At 32.3% G+C, this 27576-nt stretch overlaps 1 protein-coding gene across 1 annotated transcript in view; it reads left to right on the top strand.

Moving 5' to 3' along the window:
* The window catches only part of LOC137930620 (uncharacterized), a 490177-nt gene that overhangs the window by 335161 nt on the left and 127440 nt on the right, over positions 1-27576 (top strand). The window lies entirely within an intron of this gene.

Genomic DNA, 27576 nt, shown 5'->3' with positions numbered 1-27576 from the left:
TATTCAAGAAATATTTTCTTGACTTAAACAGTTATTTCTAATTTATATTCACCTCTATCGAACCGATGAATATCAAAAGTAAAAGAAATTTTAGACGGTAGGAACGCACCAGTCGAATGTTGACGAATCTACGAAAATAAGAAAAGAAATAGTGTTTATCTGGTGATTCTCATTTATTTTTTACTCAATATAACCATTATACATTTTAAATACAAATAATGTTGGATAGTACCATATTTTTTTAAGTAAAATTTTGGTAACCAAAGGATTAAGTATTATCTATCCCGTTTAAAGGCTTTGCCCAGCTGGGGACGTCTTAAAATTCAAATGATAATGATTTACTTACGTTAGGAAATCTTATATTTGTTTCAATTTGAATTAAAATCCATTCTTCGAATATATACATGTAGTATGTCTATCATCTTGTCTTCATCTGTTTATCTACAATCACATCCCATACCATTTTCTACCATACTGGATTTTTCTGGAATTAAAAAAAATATTAAAGTAGAAAACTGCAATGAATGAATGAATGAAAAGTGCGTTAACTGCCATTCTACTTGATAGTTTGTAATGCAGCCTTCGTTAAAAATGCTTTACCTTATAATATCCTGCGTAATTCTTTGAAAGCACTATATTTTAAGTTTGAAGTGATAATATAGTAAGATAAATAGTATTTTTAAATTAAATATTGTCATATGTCCCAGAGGACTCTGTACTGTCAGAATTTATTAGTTTGTTGCATTCCAATATAAAAATAAATTAATTTAACAAATTTAAAATTGACCTCTTTATTCAATTATTGTAAATAAGTAGAAAAACTTAAAGCTTTTTGCAGTATAATCAGCTGATCATTCACCTTGTTAAAAACTTTACCTTTAACTATTTATCCTGTTCATAAGTAATAATGTAACTACCGTTTCTTGCTAACAACGATATAAAAAAAATTTATGAATTGAAAAAATTTTCACTGAGTTTTGTGAGTTGAGCTATACATTCATTTCTTTGCAGCTTTTACACCTACATATTTACAATAACCCTGTATAGACAGGTAGTTGTATATAGTTATAGTATATAGGTACACAATAATATACCATTTTGAACACTTTCGATAAACACATATAACTTTTTCAATATTGACGCCGACTGCAAGGCACAAGCCTCTCTCCATGATATCTGTGGTGGGATATTCCATAATTGCCGTGCTTGGCAGGCGGGTTGGCGATCGCAGTGTGGTATTATGGTACGCAGAGGACACTGCTGTCGATCCTCTGGATACTTGTATAATACACAAAGTGTATTACTACTGAAAGTGCTACTACTACTGAAGTTATAGTGATGTTGAAACGCATTATTGTTCTATGAAGGTTTAGTTATTTCAAAGTCCATGGTTTTTTGATGTCAAAAGAAAGGTTCATGATTCATACAAGACATTATTAGTTATGTAATCTGTTGTAGTTATAAAAAAGTCTAGAATAAAAAAACCGTAATGAATTTGTTACACTTGATTAGTTGGTTGTTCAACCGAAGGCCGGTAGCAGCCGAAAAGTCCAAACGCGACGTTCCACCAAATTCCGTGCTTGTTTTCTCTATTCTTGGCGGCGGCATAAAATCTAACTCGGGCCCGTGTTAATGGGCGCGGTGAAGTCTGGAGGGTTCCACGATTTATAGACATTTCCACATACTGCCCGAGCTATAAGAGATAGCGATTTTACTAAACAATTTATTTTGTTAAAAATATATCGATAGTTTTACAAAACTAATTTTTTTATACAAAATAAATATGGATACACGTTTGCTTGATAATAAAACTTTAAAGCCCTATCCGTAAATAGAAAGTTTCATTGAAAAAAAAAATGGTATTTTTATATATATTATAGTACAGAAATCGATAACTTTAACTGCAATCCAAATTAACTTAGATTTTAATTCTATATTCCCTTAAAATATCATAAAGTACTAACATAACATTGTTTTTTCTAATATTTATCATTTACTTGTTGTTAGAAAACCTTTCTGGTAATGTATTTTGGCTCTATTCAGTTTTATGTACCCGAAATATAAACAAATAGAAAGTCGTTAGGAGTTTGTTTTTCGTTTTGGTTTGGATATATATGAAGCGCAGATACATATGTACATATAAAATATATAATATACCGAAGTACTTCAAATGCAAATTATTTTTTTTTTTAAATATATAAAAACTTTTTTCCTTTCTAACGAGAGTAATCACGTCCCAACAGGAACTCTGTTAAAATGTTCGCCTCTTCTCTCGACAAAGGATATCATGAGCAATGTCTATAAAAATAATATATCTCGCAGCTTACTTTCATTTAAAGAAAATAAAATTGAAGATATTCTATTTTTTTCCTGATGATTAATTATTAAATCGCTTCAGTTTGTGACTCGTAAATCTAATAAACTATGGCCCTAGAGCTCCTTTGGTGGCAGTATAAAATGCACCTGTTATACGCAGTGGGCGAATGTGATTGCTCCGTATAATTGAATTACACACGGAGAGATATACGATTTCATTAAGACGTCTGTTTATTGTTTGGACATGTTTAGATCTTTCGACATGGTTCCATATTTGACTTACTACTTTACACGTGGACTGAATATTATTTTTATTTACGTAGAGAATCATTTTAATATCCAACTTATATTTTCTTGATAGCTTAACGTAACAATGTAATCTTCTCTATCTATATATCTATCTAATATTTTAGATAACAAATACAAGCATGTTGATTTTTGCACTTTAATACAAATTACAAGTTGGTACTTCTATTCTATTTATAATTTCTCTTGCTACAATTCCTAAATAAAAAATAAGAAGAAGAGACAGACACTCCAAATAATTAGTGACTGTCAATAAAAATATAACACAAAACAATGCGTATCATAAATCTATTCATGCATTACGTAAAACACGATATCGTTCGCAAATAAATGGTAGGTGTATATTATTAAAACTAATAAAATCCACGGGGCATCTTCAGCAATAATGTTACACCGATTAGTGCCAAACATAGAGTTCCATTGTTTGCTTCATGCGCATTTATCAGCGGGCTGGTGGGTTGTGCATTTTATTGCACGACTACTACTGCATTGGCGGAAGTAGCTATTTATTGGTCCTTTTCTTACTTAGGATGGACTTTCGCAAAATAACGCCTGAAACCATTAGATATCGAATCTCACCTTTTCAACAATCACATCCTTAAAAACTAAAAACTATATTTTGATATGTTTAAAATTCAATCCCATATATTTCTATATTTTGATAACTCTAACAATCTTATCATTTCCTCGAAAGGTCCGAACTAAAATGCTAATTTCTCCTCTATTATGAAACACATTCATTATGTAAGGTAAGGCTTAATACATAAGTACGTCCGTAAAACCCATGGTGTTGCAATAAATTACCCTATTATTTTAGTTATTCTCAAAATTTCCGCATTAATAAGGGACCCTTTGCTGTTTATACATTCATATTAAATTTCCCTGTTACGTAAATAGATATAATGTTTCAAGCTAATACATTCTAACGAATCTATCAACAAATCTTCCGACGTTTGAACAAGAAACAATGGGACGGCGACTGTGGGCGTTATTATTCAAGACCATTATAAATTGATCCATTCATAACTAACCAATTTACTAATTTACAAACAACGCTCGGGACCCGGGCAACGGGATGTCTAGGTAAACTGGCACCTGCAGAAATTTGAACAAATATTTGTCCATTGTGTTAGTCGCACAGACTAGGTGACTGTAGCTCATTAAAATTAACCCTTCGGGATCCGAGGGGCCTTAATTGGCTTGAGGTTTTTGTTAACGAGTTTAAATTTTTAACGAATCTTCACGGAGATTACGTTCGTTTTTAAAATTTCTCGCCTCGATGTGTTTCTTCGTTCCTGGACGGCTCGAGTTTTCATTTTCAAAGTTTATTGAATCTATTAATGTTTTTTTTGATTCAATTCACAATTAAATTCCCCTGTTAGAAATTTATCTACAATTTTATTGTATGTAACGGTGATCAGAGTTTATTCTAGACTGTAGAACATTTATTACATTTTTTTATTTATTTGTTTTTGAAACATTCCAATTTATAAATTCGACAGTTTTGATTTAACAGCATTTTAATAGCATCACGGTTGTCGCTGCGTTCCTATGAGAAGCAATTTAAAAATTCTAAATTCGGTAATATTCTTGCTTTCGATATCGCGTTCTATTTTTAAAATTTAAAAAAAAATTACCAATGAATATTTTATGCCAAAACTTACGCGAATAAAATTGTTAATTAAAAAAGTTTTGTTTCCAATAAAATATTACGGTTAATATTTAATGTTAAATTATTCAATAATATTTTTTAAAGTTATTTTTTACAAATATTAAATAAATGAAAAGTAAAAAAATTAAAATAGAACTGCCTTATGTGCTCTTGATCTTAAAGAATCAAACTGGCACTTTATAATGTAAATATCTGTTATAAATATAAAAGAAACCTTTGTGACAAGAACTATGCACGTCAAATAGACGCATATCCTTTTCCGTAGAGAGAACGCCGCAAGCTCAAAGGGAAAACAGTGGCTGAGTAACAACCCATGACTTCTGGCTTTTTGCGACTCCCTCCTCATTTGCTAATTGCTTTTTTTCATACGTTTATGGCGATGTTGAGACTGCACGGTTCTAAGATGCATCTGTAATTAGCCGTTACATTGTACGTTTTTTGAACTTTACAACGTCGTTATAAGATTTAAAATTAAATCGATTGTAAAAGAATCGGTTGCAACAATCTTCTTTTATTACATTTTACACGTAGTAGATTCTATTTACTACTGGTTGTTTAAGTCCTGTTGTACTCACAAGTTTTTTTCCCATGAAAATCGTTGATCACTGTGGTGAAAATGTTGGATCACTGTGAGTGGTTGTCAATATAAATAGTGGCGAAATTTCACGATGCCATAGGTTCATATGCCATGTCTGCCCCTCGGCAACCCACTGCCGCGTCTTTATTCTTAATTTTTTTTCTTTACCTAAATACACAGTATGCAAGGATAGCAGCGGTAAAGACACGTTTTCCGAGACACAGTCTAATAAAATTCACATTTTAGGCGTTGATTATTAGCAGCAGCGTCCTTTGCGTACCATAATACAACACTGCGATCGCCAACTCGCTCGCCAAATGTGACGATTATGATAGAACCCACAATTTGAGAGGAGGCCTGTGACCTTGCAGTGGGCGTCTTATGTCTGAAATGGCGACAACAACCTCTGTAGTTTAGCGCAGAAAAATCCAAATAAGAAAAGGACCAATATTTAGCCACTTCCGCACATGCAGTGGTAGTCGTGCAATGAAATGCACCGCCCGCCAAGCCGCTGATAAATGCGTATGCGGCAAACAATGCGAATCACACAACCGCCACCACCAAATTACTCAACACGTGTTTCACCCCTCCACGGGGCATCTTCAGGAGTTATGTTACACCGATTAGTGCCAAACACAGAGCACTGCATGTGCGGAAGTGGCTAAATATTGGTCCTTTTCTTACTTAGGATAGACTTCTGCGAGGTAACGCCTGATTCCATTAAATATATAAAATCCAAATAATTAAGAAAATGTGATTTGGTTAACAGTTCTCAGCGTCTATACTGACCAAATGGCTCGAGAGTCATAGTATTCGGTGTATTTAATAGTATAACTGCAGAAATTACTGGCTAATATGTGCAATCTCATGTTTAAAGTTTATTTTTTCAGATTTTGGATATTCTGATACATATTTATCAGAAGATTTTTATTAGTTAAGACGTTAAGAAGGCGGTATAAATGAGATACTTTTAGATGAATTAGGAAAGAATCTGACTGAAGGCCTTACCTACGCGAAAGCAGGTTCCAGGATTTTTCCTATATAAAAATGTTTGTGTATGCCAAAACTTCAACGCCTTTTGTAAATATATATACGAATATCCGACCTTCTGTTATAAGGTACTTTATAAATAACACATATGTCTTGCTCATCTTGTTAGTTTATATGTATAGAGAGAGAATCCTGTGAAAGAAACATTAGTGATTATTTAAAAAATTAAATGTCATGAAGAGACCAAGCTACAACGGACGTGTTCGAATTTCAAAAAGCATTCAAAAATTTCCGTTAACATTTAAGGGCTCGCCGACAACGCAGACAGGAGTGCAGACGGCCAGACTAACAAGCGAACTCCGTAAATTGGCCCCGCGCCACGTTGTTAAGCGAATATCAAACTAATTGTGTTCGACGGTGCATGTCGCTAGAGCACAAAGTTGCATGAAACGTCTTGCATATACTTCCACATATCTTATGAGTCTCGCTGACAAGTTTTGAGCAGACAGCGAATTATTATTATTTTTCTATTATCTGTATTCAAATATATCGTCACTGTCAAATCAATAACGAGTATTGCTTGCAAAGTTTTCGCAACGACTACTATATAACTCTTATAAAGGATCCTAGACATTGACGTCCGTGCCTTTGTATTTCCATTTATGTTTAATATTCCTGCTCTTTTTTGCTCAAGCTTTTTCATTTTATAACATATATTTATTAAACTATTAATTAATATATTTCATATTACTAATTTTAATGGATCATTTCGCTGTTCAGTTTATTTTTACTTTCACACCAACTGTAATGCTTAATCGTATGACGTCTATTGCTGGAGATAGGCCTCCTTCGTAGATCTCCAATAGGTCCTGTTGGAACCTACCTGCATCCAGCATTATATAAAGTCATCTACTTGGTAGGTGGTTCACTATTACTTAAACTTGCTAATCCGGTGAGTTATGTATACTTCGTTATACTTTCTTTCGTCTCGGGATTTCCTCATTTTTGATTTGACTTTCAATGTGAAAACCCGAGAATAGCCATGTAGATGTTTCGTTTATTAAATGTGAGTTTGTCATTGGATAGTTATCTATCGTGAATTTATAAAATATATTGTAATTTTTCAATAATTCTATAATTTACATAGGAACTATGATAGATAATAATTTTAACAGAATAGTACTCTGAAACAAACACCTCCATAGTAAGCTAGTAACTCATTGAACGCAAGCGGCATCTTTGATCCAACAATCGCACTCCCTCCACTTTCACAACTTAGTATTCACGTCACGGCGCGGACTCCGATTCCTGCCGGGTAAACAACGCCTCTTCCACCACTTAAAAACAAATTTCAATTGTACACTCGGCGTATTTGTTTCGCTTAAAACACCTATAGGTTTCCATTGCTTTGATTGTAGAATCGTTTTCAATGCTGCATTCCTGAACAAATTACTCTGATTGCGGATAAATGGTAAATTTTTACGTTTACTCGTAAAAAACAATTATTTATATTCGTATATAGTTACTATGTATATATGTAAATATATTTATTTAAGTATCTTTGTGTAGTAATGTATGCATTTGTATGTATGTTTATGTGTATATGTGCAAATGTACTATACTTAACTTTTCTATGTAAAGAAGGACTTTGTTAAAAAAAAACTTTTAAATATAAACAAATATTAATACTAATGAACACATATAGGATAACTATATTGGCAGAATAAATATAATGTTTTGTATTATATATAACAATATATAAAAAATAAAGCTAAGATTTTACGAAATTTTATAAATATATACATATTATTTTTATTTACTAATAATATTACTATTTTTATTTACTAATAATCTTTATTTTATAGCTTTGTTTTAGTGGAGCTTTTTTGTCTTCAGATTTTATTCTAATGTATTTTTCTTTTATGTCAAATTATGCCTGAAATAAACGTTTATCAATTTATCTATATTCCAGAGGATTCTGTAAATCAAACAAGTTGCTACTCACCTACATCTTTAAAGTCTCGAATCCCGTGAGGCCGGCAATATGATAGCTCAATCCAAAACAGCACTTGTCTGACACAAACGTGAAATTAACCTGACGCTTGTCTGTCTTAGAAAGCGCGGCTGACTCGAGGCGTTTCATGACCCAGCCCAGACGAGATCTCTGAGGATTATCTAGATTGCAGCCTCCACGCCGCCAGAGGGTTGTAATTCTAGGCCCCCGCTTGACAGCTACTTCCTATGTTTACTAGGTTTTAACTTAAGACTTGACTACTACCGTCAAGGGATCGAGTTTAATCTTGGAATGTCGGTCTTCACATATTTACGATTCAACGATAGTATTTTTCCTAATACACTTATCTTTTATACAGGCTGATTGATTATAAATTTAAAGTTTTAAATCGGTTGAATGTACAGAATTTTTCCTATCAATAAATATATTGTACATGATATCCAAAAATCAATTGTTTCGGAAATAACAAATAACTTAAATTAAATTGAGTAAAAGCTTTTAAATTTTTTTTTTATTAAAACTATGAAATATAGTGGTAGTAGTGTACAGATAATCAAATCAACCGTTGAAACTAAAGATAATGTCGTATTAAGAAGATATTAAGAAAAATTAATGTTTATGTATCGTAGAATATTATTATGTATATTTCGCAATAGCATATATATTTGTATATATATATATATATATATATATATATATATATATATATATATATATATATATATTTATACATATATGTACTATCAATTTTTGGATAGGGTGTGCCATATTTATTACTTTATAGCCGAAAAAATCATGCTTTTCCATACATTATGGGACCGTTACTGCTCCATCCGTAGTATAACCTGATCCTGTGTAAGAAAAAGTTGATTTATCAAAGTTGTTACGCTATTATATTTATATCTTTTGATTAATCTATTCATTCGCATATCTGGATAATGATATATTAACAAATCTCGACGTTCACTTGTAAAGTAGTACTTACATAAGTATCATTCTTGTATCGTATACAAATATCAAAGGGTTCTGTTACAGTTCGAAACAAAAGACGACATGCTCCATATTCTATACAAAAGCGTACCGAAAATTGAAACAATACGATCTCGTTATGCCACTGCATGGTAAAAGCCTTTGCATAAATAGATCCGTGGAAAGAAAATTGGGCCACAAGTCGTTATGTCTCTTTCATTCTTACATTCTTTAAACAGAAAGCTTTTATTATTAATATTTCGAAATTCTTCGCATAACACAAAATTAACATATAAATAAATTAAACATCAACTTCTGTGTATCTTAACCATTAGTTTCAGATAAGACAGGTTGGACTAAGACCTGTAGAGTAATATGTAGCGGCCCGAGTCAAAGCTCCCCTGGGAGCCCTCGAGTTTTAGTACCCTTCAAAGAGGTCTTAGACTGCGCGTTTACCGCATTTCTTATCATTGATGTAACATATTCCACAATGATCATTATACAGGTTGATAAAAAATGAGTATAAAAGCTTATAAGTTTTCTTTGCTGCTATAGCATAAAATAACAATATAAATAAAATATAATATTCACCGCTTTTAATGTTTTGAACCTATCAATTATTCTGTTTACGAACGCCTTGATAAGATTTATTTTAGATTAATAGATTTTTACTTTATTTAGATTCTTGGTTTTGGTCATTTTTAGAATGGCTAATTTTTGATATTTTAATGTAGGCGCTTTTTTATTATAAATTATTATAGAATGTATCTGAAGTTTCCTTATAGAAAAATCAAGCCCTGCTTTTGAAAATGGAACCCAACGTCAGTCAATAGAGCAGATATATAATAATATTAAATCGCCCGACCCTGAAATACGGCTTGTCTATACCACACGAATTTATTATCTGTGCTTGACAGTTCGGGGGAGCGTGTACAGGTTAACAAATTAAAATGGCGGCCGTATCCGTGCGCGCCAAATCACAGCGCACGTGACTGGACTCGCGAATCGTGAAGTAGTACGACAACATCGATGTTGCCATCAGAAAACTTTATATTCATATTGACTTATTTAAAAGAATGAGACTTCTAAGTTATTTTGTGGTCATGTAGTCAAATTTTAAGTTCATAGCTGAAGAATTGGTAACTATTTCATACCACGAAATCTGTGCTAGTAAACGAATATAACTGACATAGCCTAAAGGATTGTAAGTTGAATTGGTAGTAGACATGCCACATGGCACTCAGAACAGAAGACCAGAAGCCTTAAGGTTCTGAATGCAAGACCACGGACCGGCAACCTACGTCTTGGACAAAGGAACTTGTCTCCGGAAGACGCTATATGCAGGCCGCTTCATGTCATTCGTACTGGAAATCTATGGGAACAACTAGTATCGATCGAGCTGTAAGTCTCTTACGGCTAAGGTGTTGATGATGATAATGATGACAAAATCTATCTTTAATTAAATTTTCTATAAATTTTCTAAAAGATGGCAACACTTTTGTTTCTAATTGCGCCATGCCATCAAAACCAGGGGATTCCCTTTCTAACTAAAAACAACGCAATTTGAATACAGTTTTATTTTCACTTTGTTTTGCTAATTTTAGAGTTCAGTTTCAATTACGTAGAGTGTTGTAATGTAGTGTGTTGTGCTTCTTTTAAAAAGAGAATAATAAATTTATAAAAATTGTAACGTGTTGTTTCTGGTTACAAAAAAGGTAAATATTTTTCCAATTTATTTATTGGCAGAGCAATTTATTTATTATGTTATTTTTGTTTTTTTTTAAATGTTTACTTTGTTCAATTTTCTTTTCAAAAAGTAGCATTTTCGTAACCCTGGAACCTATCTTCAATCTTTACTTGGTTTGCTATAAAAAATCTTAATTCATTTTGCGGCGTTTCAATTTGCGTCGTGTGTTTTTGGAACGTAACCACGACGCAAAGTGAGGTATTGGTGTACATATCTCTCTGATCGTTTACTTCGTCTCTAAGTATCTTGACTCCATCTGATGCTGTCAACCGTCTCCATCGTTTGCGAGCCTTCTCTTGATATTATCTTTACTTTTTTAAAGATGTGGTTTTTATTATTTTGTTTTGATCTTTTTCATTACTTTATTTCCATTAGTCTTGTTAACTTAATAAAAATGATAAAAAGTTAGCTAAATTAGTCGAACCGAGTTCCCGAGTTTTGCACTTAACACACTTGACGATTCATTTACAAATATATGTACATAATAAAACAAATTATATTACCTGTGTAAGGGTTGAAACACGTCAGCATAATGTTGACATGATAAAGGCTTTTCTAGAATTCACAAAGAAAATATTTCTATAATAAAACGAAGAATATGAGGGACTGGTCCTCGCTCCTTTGTAATTACTGGAGCCACCTAATTTAGATCGAAATGATAAGATTCTAATTCAAAAAGTAATGATTCCAGAACATTCTCACCCCAAAGGCCATAAACGTCGCGATATGATGTACTGTCGTGCATAAATGTCAACGAAAAGTATACTTTAATTTTTTCTTTGTATTTATCTAATGTTAGTTCTTTGTACATTATATATAATACTTTTAATATTATTAATATTTTTTAGTTGACTTAATTATTATTAAACAGGCATATACTATCTATTAGGGGGACCGGAAAGTAATGTCGTTTCTGTCGACTTATTTTACAGAAAAACCGATTGATTTTTACCGCTCCGGCATTGAAAATTTATATTCTAGATAAGAAAAGGTTATTGATAACGAAGGTAAATTTATTGTTGATTAGAAATAAAAACTTGTTGAAAATGTAATCCTATGAATTTAACTTAAGAAAGCGACGTTAATTTCCAGACCCCCTAATATATATTTCTCTCTGAACATACTCATAACTTTACTTATAGTTTAATACATTTTACTCAAATTTTTTGATCCATTTTATTTAAATGTTAAAATTGTTCAAATGAACAATTGAATGTTTAAAAGCTTATATTCAAAAATGAATATTCTCTTTTGTTTTATATTTATAAATAAAAGTTAACAACAAATGTTCATAAAATAAAATAACAACCCTGGGCTTTCAAAAATTGTAGATTCAATATGTAAGTTCTCTGGCATATTATACAGATAATTATTATAAGTCGAATTCTATTGCAAAACCTTCTTAGATGAGCGCAGACATAAAAATGATATGTACATAAGGAATGAAACCTTAGTGCATTATATTTACCATCATAACGAAAACTTTACACTTTTAATAAATTTAGCGTACAAGTAAGCAGAACAAATTAAAGAACGCAAGTAATATGCGAGACCGGGGAAACAATATACCAACTTTACAACTCTAATACATATATTATAATATGTAACAAGGATAATTAAAGTACTCTACAAAGAAAAGTCTCTTTACAGAAGGAATTCAATGCAAATTTTTATTATATATGCTTATTAGTGTTTAAAAGGGATTCCGTTTGTTTCAGTTCATACATATAGTATATACTGAATATTGTGCGAATAATAACACGTGACATGTCTCAAGGAAAATTGAGCTAAGAATACTACCCGAACAATTTGCGTTACGAAACCTAAAATATGATAACAGTTACTTATCTTCAATCGTCGGTTTTTAGTATAACTAATAGTGATAATAAATGAAAATCATAAATTTAAAGCCACTAAGGTTATAACAAATCACATAATTCTCAATCTTCATTCTTTTAGGTGCCTACAGGCGTTGCGTGACGTAGTTAATAGTATTGGTTCAAACGCGCCCCGCGTTTAAATCTATGGGACGATATATCATCTTTTGTTACAATTTATAGCTAGAAAATTAGCTAGGAAAACGTGTATGAAATGAAATTGCATTTTGATTATACAGATCCTTTAATAATAAGGCAATAGCACAAGTTTTTTTTGGTTTTAAGGGAGAGTTTGATTTCGATACACTTCCTTCTAGAAGTTAGATTTGGATACTGTCTTTGGATACTGTACCATGTGAAAGTGGTTCAAATTTCGTCGGTACTATGGATTTGTGATAGAAACACGAAATTACTTCACGTTTCTATTCTACGCAAATTCATGGAAACTTATTTTGTTTAATATTATTCCGTATGTTTGAACATGAAGAAGTAAACATTTCGTATGATAAATGTTAACCAGCTACAAACGACATAAGATTTAATATTTAAAATTTTGACTACGCCAAATGCTTTTAGCAATGTAAAACGACCAAGAAAAAATGTATAAAAGAGTTTGAAATTTTATCTTAAATACGCATCCTGGGTATGTAATGTAAATGAGGAATTTCTTCAATAAGACGTCTAAAATACAAACTCTATAGATCATAAAACTTGTTTAAAGCCAAAACCTGAGTAAGTGTGTAGTGGGATGTCTTGACCAGGAGGTTTAGACTATTTATAGCTTTTTTACACCCGTATATTTTAAAAAGAAGCTTCCATCATAATCAAGCTCTAGGCTTCTTCGTGGTTGTATATTATTAACGATCCAAATTGGAAAATAACTTAAATAACTGGAAAGAGATTTAAAAATCTTTTAATTGTGTTCGTTAAAAACAAAAATGCATGCTTCATAGCAGACAATACTTAGTAAATAGAGAAGTACTAAAAGAAGTAGAAAAGGAGATATGTTCCGAACACAAATTCTACAGTAAAACTTAAAAGAAGTACATTTTCCTTCTTATAAACAAGAACGCTCGTCGCAGTGACACGGGATAAAATCTCTATTATTTCCCAGCTTGCTCTTGTCACAGAGTAATGGTAATAGACGACGTGTTTCGCGCCGCTAGATGGCGTTGGCGCAAGCCGCACATTAACCCGTCTAGACTACGATTATTGACAATTAGTTATCTCAATGTACCGCCCACCTTTACTGTTGTACAAGTATATTGAAAAAATGTTATCTTCAATAATATTCAAGTAACATTTGGTTTACACTTTCATATGATTTTTTTTCCATTTTAACAGACGAGTGGTCATAAACCTTCGAGTATATATAGAATAGAGGAGATAATTATTCTTTAAATATAAATTTAGTTCTAAAAAATATAAGCGTAAGGTAAGTAAGCGACTTTAATAACAATTAAATTATATAGCCAACGTTATTTATGAAAAAACTAAAATTTTAGTTCTAATTATTTTTCGAATACATCATACATAAAAAGTAACAAAATTATAATAAAGGTTTTTTAAACATGTAGTGGTTGAAAACTGTCAATGTATACACACAGTGAGAATTATAATTTCACCACAATAGTTAAATAGCCTTGTATTATCTGGTATAAGTTTTCAATAAAATCTATCTCTTATATTAAACATGTTCACTGGTAATAGATATAAATGCTTTTAAGGGGTGAATGTATAGACCAACCATTATACACCTAAAACCAATTACCTTTTGTATCTATAGTTCAAGGTTACCCTTACGCAAAGAAACTACCAATAAGCAACAATAACGCAAATTAGAATTTATTCAAAAAAGGAACGTTCCAAAAAGAATAGCTCAGTAAAATTAATGGGTTCAAATAAAATTTATTATTCTCCACTAACTGCTGTTTAATGACTGCAATTACTTGAAACAAACCATCACATCAATTCGGCTGTAAAAGCAATACCAAGGTCTTTGACTCCGTCGCGTTACACGAAGATTTATTTCTCCTATCGTCTGCGATTTGTTTGGCAAGCAAGAGACAATGTTTTTTGCCTCTTTTAAATAATATTGACTAATTTTTGGAACCATATGTAACTACAGTATAAAGTGATAATAAAACTTATAAATTAATTTCTTTAACAGTAGAGGACAGAGACATGCGTTTGCAGGTCGAAGGTTCTATTCCCGATATACATTTTTATGTAACATGTTACATGCTATACATGAAGGCCTCTTATTGCGAGATAAACTTTAAAAGATTGCGAAGAAAATAGAAAAATCAAAATTGTTCTTAATTAAAAATGTTTAATTTGCAATAAAACAATAAAATATAAAAACTTAAGTAAGTGTTACATACAGTACTTTATTCACAGAAATATATATTTTTTTTAAATTATCAAGCCAAACATCGCCGTTGTCGTTTTACCCCATAGACCTACAAGACGTCTCCCAAAGATATCTATGGGAGAATATAACATAATCGCCACGCTTGGCAGTGGGGGTGGCGATTGAAATATGGTATTATGGTATGCAGAGGATGCTGCTGCCCGTCTTCTAGAAATCTGGTGGTAGTCCTATATAATTAAAGCAAAGTGTGAATTATATATTATAAATTTTCATTCCGGGAATCGATCCCACCGACGCTCGAATATCTCAGTCTTCAACTGCTGTGCTACTACGCCAGCCATGCTAACTAAAAAAATCTATTAAAGGTCCATGTAATGAAAATGTTCCTATGCAAAAAATATCGTAATACAATTTCAAATTAATACAAACTAACAAGTGAATGAAAAAAGACAGTACTCAAAATATAACGACGTATATCAACTTCAAATTATCATTTTCAAGTAAGCATTTACACTAGTCGTTGTGTACTGTAGTATCGTTAATTATTTTTAAGAACACAAAATCTGTCAGTGTAGTAAGTTCGTGAATAAACTACCATCGGTTCAGAATTTTGATCTGCTGAAGAGTCGTTCAGAAACTAACCTGTTGCTATTTTAAATGAAATTTAAAAGTTCATTTAACCAATCGTATTCCAATTTTAAATCATTTTATATACTGTCAGAAAGTGTGATTCAAATATTTATCTTACCTTTCGCAGTAAAAGTATTGTCTACACGTAAAAAAGGTCTCTCAGCGACTCTTTTAAGAAATGTCAAAAGAGGTAAGGAGAAACTCTTGAGTTCTCAAACGTAGCAACTTTTCCCTTAGCTTTTATCGGACCCAATTAGTGCAATATGGGGTCCTTTGTGCCCTCACATAACAAGGGATTAGAAAAGAGCACCCATTATACTCCCTTTTTTATTTGTTTTGTGGTGCACGTGTATTGTTAGATGTATACGCACTTGTTGGGTATAGTTAAACCAAATTACAAGCAAACATTGCGGTACTTTACGGTATTGATGGATTTTTATTAAATCCAAAATAGACCGTGTAAACGAAAATCATTTAAGTTAATGACAGAAATAGAAATTATCAAATGTAATGCCTTAATTTCGTCTTCATTTGGCCTTCACAAATCCTTCATGGATCCAAGTACGCACTTATTAACTTAAGTCTTATTGATATGTAGCCATAAGAGAAAATTGTGTAAGAAAAATTGTAAAAAATTATAAAACCCTCTCTCTCATACCTCGCAGTTGGGAGAAGAAAGATCCGTATCAAATAGTGGCAAACCTCGCTCAACTATCTGCGTTTAGTTAAAGCGAAAAATAAGTATTGTAAAAAAAACACAAATTAGAATTAATAAAAAAAAGTCTTAATGATTTTAAATATAAAATAAAAAAAATATTACTTTAACATTATGGAATTTAAAGGTTTAGCCAATAGACATGCGTGGAACTTGTTTATTCGACTCATATGCAATGTTGAAATTGCAATATATATATATCAAAAATTTATATATTTATTATGAAAAGAGCAACTGTTGAGTTTCTAATATATATGAAATAATTGAGACAAAAACTATATTTATTTGAAGAATAAACAGTTACACATTGAGAAGTACAAGGAAGAATACGATATTAAAAAAAATGCTTAACTCACAACGTTGTCCTCAGATTAGATATGTATGTTATATGTCTAAAGCTAGTGAAAACAGTATGAAACGAAATAAGCTATATATAGCTTATACAGCTGCATAGCTATAACCTTTCACTCTGTAATATGCTCCGCGTGCCCCGCAGAATAGAGGTGAACGTGGTCTTGGTTCAGATCTTCGCGGGGTAAGTGGGATTCTCCGAGTACCTTCATCGGTTTAAGTTCAAAAAGAGTCCCTCCTGTTTCTATGAGCTGGGTGTGGACCAGACCGTGATGGTAGCCAACTGTTCCGCATTCGGAGGACTCGGAGTCGACTCCGAATGCCGGCTAGGCATAAATATTGGCAAGGACTCTATGGCCTCGCTAATAAAGGACAATGAAATGAGACCAACATTCCTCCGTTTTTAAGAATTGCAGACACATTTAACAGCAATGAAAGTTAAAACATAAGAACAATTTTAAATGGTAATATAGCAAATAATTTGAAATAAATATGAACGAGAATATAAAACATTGTGTAAATAGAACAAAATAATGAATTGTAATAATTAAGGTATAAGGAGAAGATAGAATGGTCGAACATAAGGAAAAAATGGTATGAAAGAGTAAGGTGGAAGAAACATAGAAAGAAACAAACAATACGAAAGATAAAAGATAAAATGAATAGAAGAAGAGCGCGAAAATAAAATTACTAAATGAACTAAATATGGGTCTACGATAATGATTATTATTAGTGATAATTTAAACTGTTAGCATTATGTAAATAAACTCAAATAGCCCAAGTCATACGCGACAAACCGTTGCCGCCCATCGACGTCTGGTCGGTTTCCATCGAAACGGTAAATTGATATTTCCCACCCCATCATTAATTGGGTCCAATTATTACACTTTCCGTCACAATTACACCGTACGACTTGATAGAGATGGATGTACGTCGGGCCGAATCCGGGTCAGTTGGTTTATTACTAATAGGTTGGGAATTGAGCCGTTAATCCTAACGATTTCGTTTAAACGAGCTTGCATAGAGCAAATTAGAATTTGTGTTTATTTTTCGTTTCGTCAAAAAAAAACAAATAATTCTAGTTTTTTTTGCTATAATTTTGTCAAAGACATCGTGGACGATAGACGCGGTGAAGTTTCCTCGCTAGGTTGACCAACGACACATTCAACTGACACGAATGAATGAGTCATCTGTAAAATTTTCCGATGATCATATTTTGGATGAAGTAACTTAAAAAATAGTTCAGTTATTTTTTCATTTTCATTTTCATTTCATTCACCACTTGTATACGTCAGTCAAAGCCCAAATCGATAGAAACCATTGAGGTCCCATATAATGAGATCCTCTTTTTTCCGTAAAGAAATCTCGCATAGGATGCGCCTCCGACGCGAGGCAATAAAAGGGTTATGCCGGAATCCTACAGACTAAAACTAAAACTCCACAGACCTGTTCGAGACATACTACTGTAGTTTCAACGGCGCTAACCTAGTAAACACTACTTTTAAACTAAACTCCTTAGAATACCAGCTACATTCTTCCACCCGTTATCATAAGCACGCGAGATTAAGTTATCTGCCGCTGGGTCATAAGTACGGCGTATCACCAGGAAAACTTCGCCAAGTCCATTGTTATTCCAACGCCCATGTCTCTGACTACGGATGAGGAGCTCAGATGTTCTTTCTCTCCAAATGCGAACTAAACTTAAAGACCGCTACGAAATCAATTTTTTTTTTGTGGTCGCTTTTATCCTTAATACAGCTGCAGAGAAATTAATTACCAAAACATATTATCACTTAAAAAACACCTGAAATTTTGAAATTTATTACATGATAATTTAGATACAATACATGGTAGTTTTTTTAATACTGTCTATACTTCCCCATAAGATAATAACTAATTATAATAATATAAAGCCTATAAAAAAGTACAACAAGCTTATATTTATTTCTAGTGATAACGATTAGGCTAATAAATGTATCACATAGCTCTCGTGTGTATTTTAAATTTAAATTATCGTAAATCTGTCTTAAATATTTTATCCTGAAAGCATAACAAAATAAGTTAGTATTAAAATATATACTAAAAAACTAAATTAATTCAAGAGTACAGTACAAAGGCACAAACAGCGAAATTTTTTTATATCGTAGCTTGCACGATTATACCGTTGGCTATGTCGTATCACCCGAGCCACCAACCACGTCAAGCTCCAGACTGGAACTAATGAACAATACGTGGGAAAATGATAAAAACGAAATCCCCCATTCGCTTGGTCGGTAATTGCTAAAGATGTAGAGACACTTCATGATCGTACTTTTCATTTATTTTCGACAAGTAGCTCTTTAAAGTAAATTACTTTAACTTTTACGTATGTATTAATAAGGGCGAAAATTCTATTCACTTTGAAACTCGATTAAAATTCAAATTCGCGTCTGCCAATCACCAGATTCGAGAGCAAAAGTCAAAAGTACAAAAAATGTGTCAAAGCGGCCCGGCCTGTACCGGTTCTAACTAGCTAAATCCAGTTAAAACCGGACACCCGAATAGACCGGCGGGCGGTGGACGTGGCGCTAAACCGAGTTTCACAGTCGAACAGCTCAGGTGACGGACACTCTCGCAATTAGCACCCTGCACTGACCAATTTACAGGGCAAAAGAACTTTTCATCACCGGCTCAACTATTAACTTCATTTTCCACTATGGACCATATTTACAGGAGACAACGAACCGGTTCTTTTCAGCAAAGTAATTTTTCATGAATATATTTTCGCTGGGGTTCCGGTATATTAAATAAATAATCATATTACAAGTAATTATATTATGATTGTACATATGTAATTAAAACATTTTTTATGAAGATACATACAAAAATGTTTTATTAAGTAAGAAATAAATAAATAGCTTAGAATAAACCAAAGTAACACGTACGTGCTTATGTCTGCTTGCTGTGTTTATGCGTACATGCAAATAACGTAAATTTATAGGAAAGAGATTTTTAATTTTATCTATTTATAATGATTTTCATCGACAAACTTTAAATCTCAACTCAAAGTCGAAAGCAATGCAAGTTCTGATTGTATTCAAATCAAGTTAATGGCAATAATAAATGTATTATACATCAGTTCTGTGAATCGTAATTTAAATAAAAAGTTCTAGTCCAAGGTTCTATGGAACCAATCAATTTTAAGTAATTTTGGTAATATCACTCAATGACAACCGGATAACTTCAACAACCTAGTAGTAGGGGAGATACACGGTTAAAGTTCACGTGAACGGTCACCTACTCGCTGGACTGTTCTAATCAAGTCAATAATTGGACTCATTAATTCCATCAAGGTGTTTCAAGACGTAGGTCACCTTAAAAACAAAGAAACGACAGAAAACGATTTTAAGTCTTATAAAATAACTTACGCGGCATTTGATTTGACACATCGGATAAACCTTATCCTTTTCAAATGCATCTGGTTTTAAATATTTCATATTCACACCGAACTTTTGGGGCATTGTGCAATAGATATGATGCCTCTACGAAACTGTAACAATCTGTCTCTTTTTTTTCGCTAATTTTGTCTCTACTGTCTGATTTTCCAAATCAAAAGCCTAATAAAAAGAAACATGGAGAACTTTTAATAGAAATTTAATTGTTTATTTAATACTGTTATATATTAAGATGCAAGAAAAGAAAGTAAATCATATAAAACTGTGGTCTTTTTATATATATTTATTCTTCACAACAGTTGGAAGAGCTTGATTATTCTTCTGTAACTTTTCTGATAGACGCCCACTGAAACGCATAGACCTACCCAAAAGATAGCCCCGAAGGTCGGTCCTGCGCTGCTCGCATCCAGAGCTTCAAGTCAAGAACCACTCGAGACTTTGTGACCATTTTAAAATAGACCGGACGGTCATCAATTTTTAACGCATTGTGTATAAAATAATAACTATTTTAAAAAATATATCTGTTCCCAAAGGTGGTATGAAAAGTGTACATATGATTCTAAATCTAGCTTAAACTACTTACATATATGTTAGTAAATATAATTGTTCAAATGTAAATACGCAAATATTGCTTGGCTCGAAATTACACGCATTTCTATTCAAAATGCGTTCGTATAATTTTCATCAGGACAGACGCAACGAAATTGGCCTCGGCATCATTACACCGCACCTGGACCACTGAAATCTATCCGCATATCATTTTAAACATTAACGTCCGTGCAGCGTTTCAATTCCGCTCCAAGCGGCCAATTTAAAATATGTAAACGAATATAAACGGTAATCGATGCGCAAAATGAATAACAATCGACTGAGCTTCGACGATTATGAGGACGCACGGGTCCGAATAATCGCTCGGATCGGGATCGCGCCGAGCCGTGAATAAATTAATAATTTAATTCCCGTGAGAACATCGACACGTGCTGACCGTCGAACTGATATTGTGAACGCGCCCTTATTGGCCCGCTTATTACCCGAAACGAGGATTATCGAGGTTGAAAGTGTTACGCTGATTTTATTTTTCCTCAATGCCGGGTAACTTCGAAAAGTATCGAAGGTTTTATTTTTGATACACCGTTATATCGTCAGCTAAAAGTGTTCTATACTGTACTAACGAAGTATGAGGATTACCTATGAAGAGATTAAAACACGATGTCGATAATAAAAAACACTCGCACACATATCCGCCGTCTTAGACACTATAAATGTTAGTTTGTTTTAAAAATTGCTTGTATAAATTATTATATTAATCATTCCATTCATCCGTATCTATTGCTGGACATAGATGACTAAAATATTGACCATGAATTGGCGTGCTATGACAAAATTATGCGTTACTCAGTTATGCTTTCCTCTAGTAGATATATCGTATATAATCATAGAGTGTGCTGGAAAGAGACGAATATATAAATTTTTATATATACTATAATACGCAAGCTACACAGTTACTATATAATATACACACATATTCATTGATAAAATAATACATTGATAAAATCCGATCAAAATGTTTTAGTTATACTAGAGAATAGTTTCCTAACACCAAGGCACTTAGTATATTTGAAGGCGCTCCATCGACTAACTTTTGAATAAAATGATATAAAAGAAATGATCAATTTTATTATTAATATTACTGTTGTTAATATTCTTACGGGACGCCCTAGAGATTTCATCAAAATCGGCTAAAAAATCTTTATCTTAGTTTCAAGTCATAGAACGTTACTATTGGACATAGGCCTCGCGATATATTTACAGTAGGAATGGTTGGAAGTAGCATCGGTCCATATATAAACTGCTTTAAATAAAAGAATATCGTGTATATGATTCGGATCTTTTCTAAACGCAATCGGCTTAGAGTATTATATTAAATATTTACATTAATGTAAATTATTATATAATTATTTCGTCGTTTTTTCAGTCTACAGACGCCTACTGGAAAGCATTGACACCCCCAAAGATATCTATGGGAGATCTACCAAATTGCCACTGAAAACTTGCTTGTGAGCAGAGCAAATCTATTTAATTAATGTACAAAGTGTGAATTATATTTTGTACAAGAAATTGATCCAAGTAATGGAACCCGAGACTAAATTAAAGAGAGATTAAAAAAAAGATTTAAGATGCGAATATTCGGTTCAATATTTCAGTTAAAGTTTGGTAATGATTACAATTAGAAAAAACTTTATACCGTTAAGAAAACAAGTTCTAATATTATCAAAATATCGAAGCTTTTATCTTTCGTGTCTATAGAATTTAAGTGTATACCATATTTTAGTACTATTACTATAGAAAGCAAGGGGAAGAGAAATTTATTATTTAAAAAGCTGCACCTTCATACTTCTGCCTGTAATGAAATCTTAAAAAGCTCGGGAGCGCATGCGAGCAGGTTCAATTTTAAATTTTCTCGCGAGTTTACACGGCTTTCTAGCCTGCCTTGTAAGTTTTATACAGAGTACTATCTATTTATCATTTCTTACACCATACCATGCCATATAAACCATATAAATTCAATAAAGAAAATTAACAAATTAAAAACTAAACACATCGACACGAAACGATCGCAAACCGATTCTGATCTTTTCCTATAGATCATTTTGAGATATAATAGAAATGGATATTAATGTTTCAACATGTGTATTAAAAGTTACCTGTGTTAAACAAAAGGTCAAAATTTATATGGACATTTATAAAGCATGTGAAACTTTATATCACTTTATATTTATTATTATATTGTGTGTATGTATATATGTACATTAATATGTTTATTCTATTTTAAATTAACTGTATATAATTTGTATATAGTTTATTATTAATTATATTACACATTTTCAGTTTCATTTTCCATATTAATCGTGATCCTTTTGTAAATCTTTTTCAATCCATCCAAAGATGGTCAGTAAATAATGTAACGAGACCACGAATTTTACTTCAGTGTTGTTATTAGTTACATGTTTACCGTAAACAATCAACAAGGAAAGTCTAACTTTGATAAATAGGTCAATCTTTGATTCCCAGTTAGAATGGCAACAAAACATCTTTGCGTCAAATAGTCCTCAGTACTTGAAAACAAAAACCAAAATGACGTACGGCATTGAAATGCGATTTCTCACTTTGACCCTCATTGGCAATGAGGTCCACTGTCTCTTAATAAGTCATGGTGATGGTTATGCTTGAGATGAGAAGACCCTTAGATAAAAATAATCAACATTGCCCAGCGAATTGACAAGTTGAAGTGATTGTAGACAGGCTACATTGGGTGCAGAACAGCTGGCCGTTGGGTTTTTAAGTTTCTGGAGTGAAACTCACAGACCAAGCGCAATGTAAGAAGTGCGCCCACTGGGTTCAAAGGTAACCTTGTCAAGGGTCCTAGTATCTTAGGGTAAATCCAGTGTGGACAAACTGGACAAACTGATCTAAATTTGCATGCCTAAATACTTAAGAGAAAAAGACTTTGCTAATGTCGCTGGTTGTATGTTCAGCATTGGATATGATATTGTTAGTAAACCATATTATGTTCATGAGATATACAAATATGGTGATAAATTATTGAATTATACTTATGATAATAATACGAATAATTGAGTACGATTTTAAGTAAAAACAACAATGCTATACACTTCTAGAAGCGTTACTTTACCGATGTTTTCTTATTCAAGTACCATAGCAGCGATTGGCAATCGTTTTGATTTTATACCCTGTCACACACCACATAAGTAATAAATCTAGACAATAAAGCGCATTCGTCGCGCGATATCGCTGATTCATAGCTGTTGACATTCGTAAAACTATAGCCCTATTGCTTGATAGGGCAGGGAATACACGCACTTGTTGGGAATGCCCACCGACCACGACAAATATGCATGCGAATATGCTAAATACAATGCATCGAGTAGTGAAACGTGATTTTAATGTAATGTGTTACATAAAAAAATATTTTATCGTTACTTTTAAAACTTCTCTTTCTTTATATTCATACTTATAGACCACAGATTAAACATGTCATTAGGATTGTAGTATTTTAACTCTGAATCACTCTTCAAATCTTTTTTTTGAGTTATGTTCTCTAATTAAAACGTATTTTCCCGCCTATAAGGTGAACAAGTGACCTTGGTAAGGTAATTAGAAGACGTTGGATGAAGGCTGCTTCTACCCGGTTATATTGGAAATTATACGGAGGCTTATATCCTGTAGTGAAAGTCTTATAGCTAAATGATTATAATGACAGCAGACGGTTTTTACCTTTGTTAAAGTTATCTAATTGTCTGGATTGATGGTAACTTTATGTTTAGTAATAATCCTCCTCTACGAAATTTTTAATTTTTATTTCATTGTTACAGGTATGAACTCGTTTAAACGCTGGGTAAAATGTAACTCCAATACTGTAAAGGTAACATATTTAAAAGTGTTATATCTGTCATGAGATTTTTATATTGCACAAAAAAAAGATTCAAGTCCGTAGTTCTAAATTCGAAATTATTATATTCTTAAATTGGAAAAAAGTAAGACGTAAATTCGAAATTTAAATACAATTATATTACCCTTTTAAAATTCAAACTCAAAAAAATAAATTCAAACTTGCAGATAAATTGTCTGTGACGTTTCGTTTGAAACGTCACTTTGGCTGGATCTACGCGACGGGACAGAGCATCTCGCCTGTCATTCTTAGGCGACCATTAACAATGGAACACATTTCAGGCGTTAACATGAATTATTATTGTTGTCCACCGACATCGCTTCTTGTTCTTTTAAAAAAGTTCGTCTGTCCTGACTTGTTAAGTACCTGTCTCGAAAGACTGTTCTAATCATAAAAATTGAAAATTCAAAAGAAAAATTTAATAAACAAAACGTATTTAGGAGTAATCACTTTAGATTTAGTGTTCTAATAATAAACAACATTGGAAGACTTTAATAATAAAGTTTTATTTAAATTTTAATGCTTCATGGTATACGAGACTTGGTGTGAGTAGTAGCCAAGATGTACTTTATCTCACGTTGACATTTTATAGTTTTTTATGTCAAATGTTTGACAGCTATCTGCTATTAGCTGTTTCAATTTACTCTGTGGTATCAGTATAGCAATAAAAATAAAGACGTGGTTTTCTTAAACTCTTCTATCAGAAAAACTACAATTCACAGCACAGTAAATACTTTTGTTCCACTTTAAATACTCTTATAGGCCAACTAGCATAGTTTCCACTAGACAACTTATCACCTCGACGGTTATCGAACGAGTGACCGAACTCCCGACTCAGTATTTAAAGCGCTGTTTCAGCCCCACCACTCTCAATCCTTTTACTGAAAGTAGAAGTTAGAAAATTAAAACTACCTTTCATAAAATTATTAAACTCATTGCAATAATGTCTGTCCGTAAGAAACTTTCTAGAAAAATAAAAATAGTTTAATAGATTTGCTGAATTGTTTTAGCGGGTCTATTTTATTTTATTATATTATTTTATTTTAAAATTATAGCTGTTATTTTTTCTTTATTAATTCACGTGGATTAGTGATAGCATAAATAAAATATTGATCGGATAACAGCTGATATAATCCATTGAATAGGTCTTTTTACAAAAGGATTTATATAAAACGTTGATGTTTATTACAGTCTGTTCGCGTTAAAATGCATCGTCATTGTCTGTGGGTCTATACTAACCAAATTCGAAAAATTTAAAAAAAACAGTTAAAAACATACTTTAAAAGGCAATTACTAATAAAAAAAAACAATACTAGATTGATTACAAGACATGGCTAGGCGGACGGACAACGTTGGATTCCCTGAATTCTTAACACAAACTGTGAAAATTTTTTTTATTTTTTTCTATCCATAAACGTAAATGGATTTATTTCTATTTAAAACATTATTCATTGGACATTTTTCTGACGTATCCGCCCACGCAAGTTATGTCCCTCGATCCTATAAAACTCAGCGTTTTTACAGTTAACGAGCGACCGACAGGATGTCGAAGACGGTCGAAAGGCACTCGCGGAAAGATTAATGCACCATTACAGGCACGCCAAAATAAATATTTGATATATACCGGCATAACTCTGACCGGGATGCTTTAGTATTTGACATATATATGATAAATACACAACAAATAGAAACATTTAAATATACAACATAAAAAAAAATTGTAAAAAAATTATAAAACGCTGTTGTGCCTTGTAGCAGGAAGAAGAAAGATCCGTATCAAATAGCGGCAACCCTCTCCCAACTGTCTGTGTTTAGTTAAAGCGAAAAATAAATATTGTAAAAAAAAACACTAGCGATACAAATTAGAATTAATAAAAAAATAGAAACGTTTTTAGAAAAGGTTCATATTGTCGTACGAAACCGTATTTGCGGTAAAGCTTATATTTTTAATTGTCTTTTATAATACGTAATTGAGCATTGAAAAAAAATATTTTGAGCAGAGATAACCCAGTGGTATACTTATATTCATGATTGTAGGTCGCGAGTTTGATTCCGGGGATTTAATCTTGTATAATTCACACTGTGCAGTAATTATATGGAATTGTCACTGCTCCTAAACACGCTTCCAGAGGATGGGCAGCAGCATCCCCTTCGTACTGTAATACCACACTGCGATCGCCAACATGTCTGTCAAACGTGGCGATTATATGTTAGTATATTCCCAAAATTTAGTGTAATTTAAATTTAAAAAAATCTCTCCTATGGTCAGAATTCCATAATTTTAAGTCGTAAATAAAAAAATTTCAGCGACGTTTGTTTTAATAAAACTAGTATATTTTCACTGTAACATAAAAGATCGAAATTTTATACATTCACTAATTCTCTGTAAGAGTTATTTATTAAAATTCTAAATAAATAATAAATTGCACTATATTACTGTTTTTATTGTAATAACAAGACAGTTTTCTTCTCTACCATAATGTAATCGACTTTCCGAATAATATATGCATAATTTAAGTTGTTAGAGAAATAAAAAAACCACAATGCTTTTGATTCATTTGTTACTAACGCCAATTTTACAGTAAAACTTCAATGCAAGATACAGTCCTTTAGGGCATATATTGCAAAATAAATCATCATTGTCCGTTGACCTAGAAACCAAATAAACAATTATCAACGTAAGCACTCCCTAATCAATCAAATTATTTTTAATTCATGACTTCTTCTTCACCGTGCTTTGCTTCTTTATCTTATCTGTATAGTTCGTTATTTAAACCAATTTAAATTTCGAAGCGAAATAGAAATATTTCTGCGCCTTTTATTTCGTGGACGACTACGTTTCATCGGCCAAAAACTTGTTCTTCGTAAGTCACACTAAAGGCTGTATTAATTAATTAAGAGGTTAAGAAAGAGATCCGAGTGTCTCAAGGTATCAGACCAACCAAGCTGGTAGGTAACACACGGTTAACAACAACAAGAGAATCTAATCATAAGTTACATTGTCATTAGACAAAGTATCATTAAGTTGGCATTAAAGAAGTCAATTTTAGTGAGCCCCTATTTCGTAGAAGGACTAGTAATACCTGAACGGCAGTACTACGCTAAGTTTCACTGTGTTAGTTAAGTTGCAAAA

The sequence above is a fragment of the Battus philenor genome, unplaced genomic scaffold, assembly GCF_028537555.1.
Source record: "Battus philenor isolate CCGP_79_NKW_IND1 unplaced genomic scaffold, ilBatPhil1.0.hap1 SCAF_6, whole genome shotgun sequence".
In the NCBI taxonomy this organism is placed as follows: domain Eukaryota; kingdom Metazoa; phylum Arthropoda; class Insecta; order Lepidoptera; family Papilionidae; genus Battus; species Battus philenor.
Note: the sequence above shows the minus strand (reverse complement) of the source record. Positions and strands in the feature narration are given on the sequence as shown.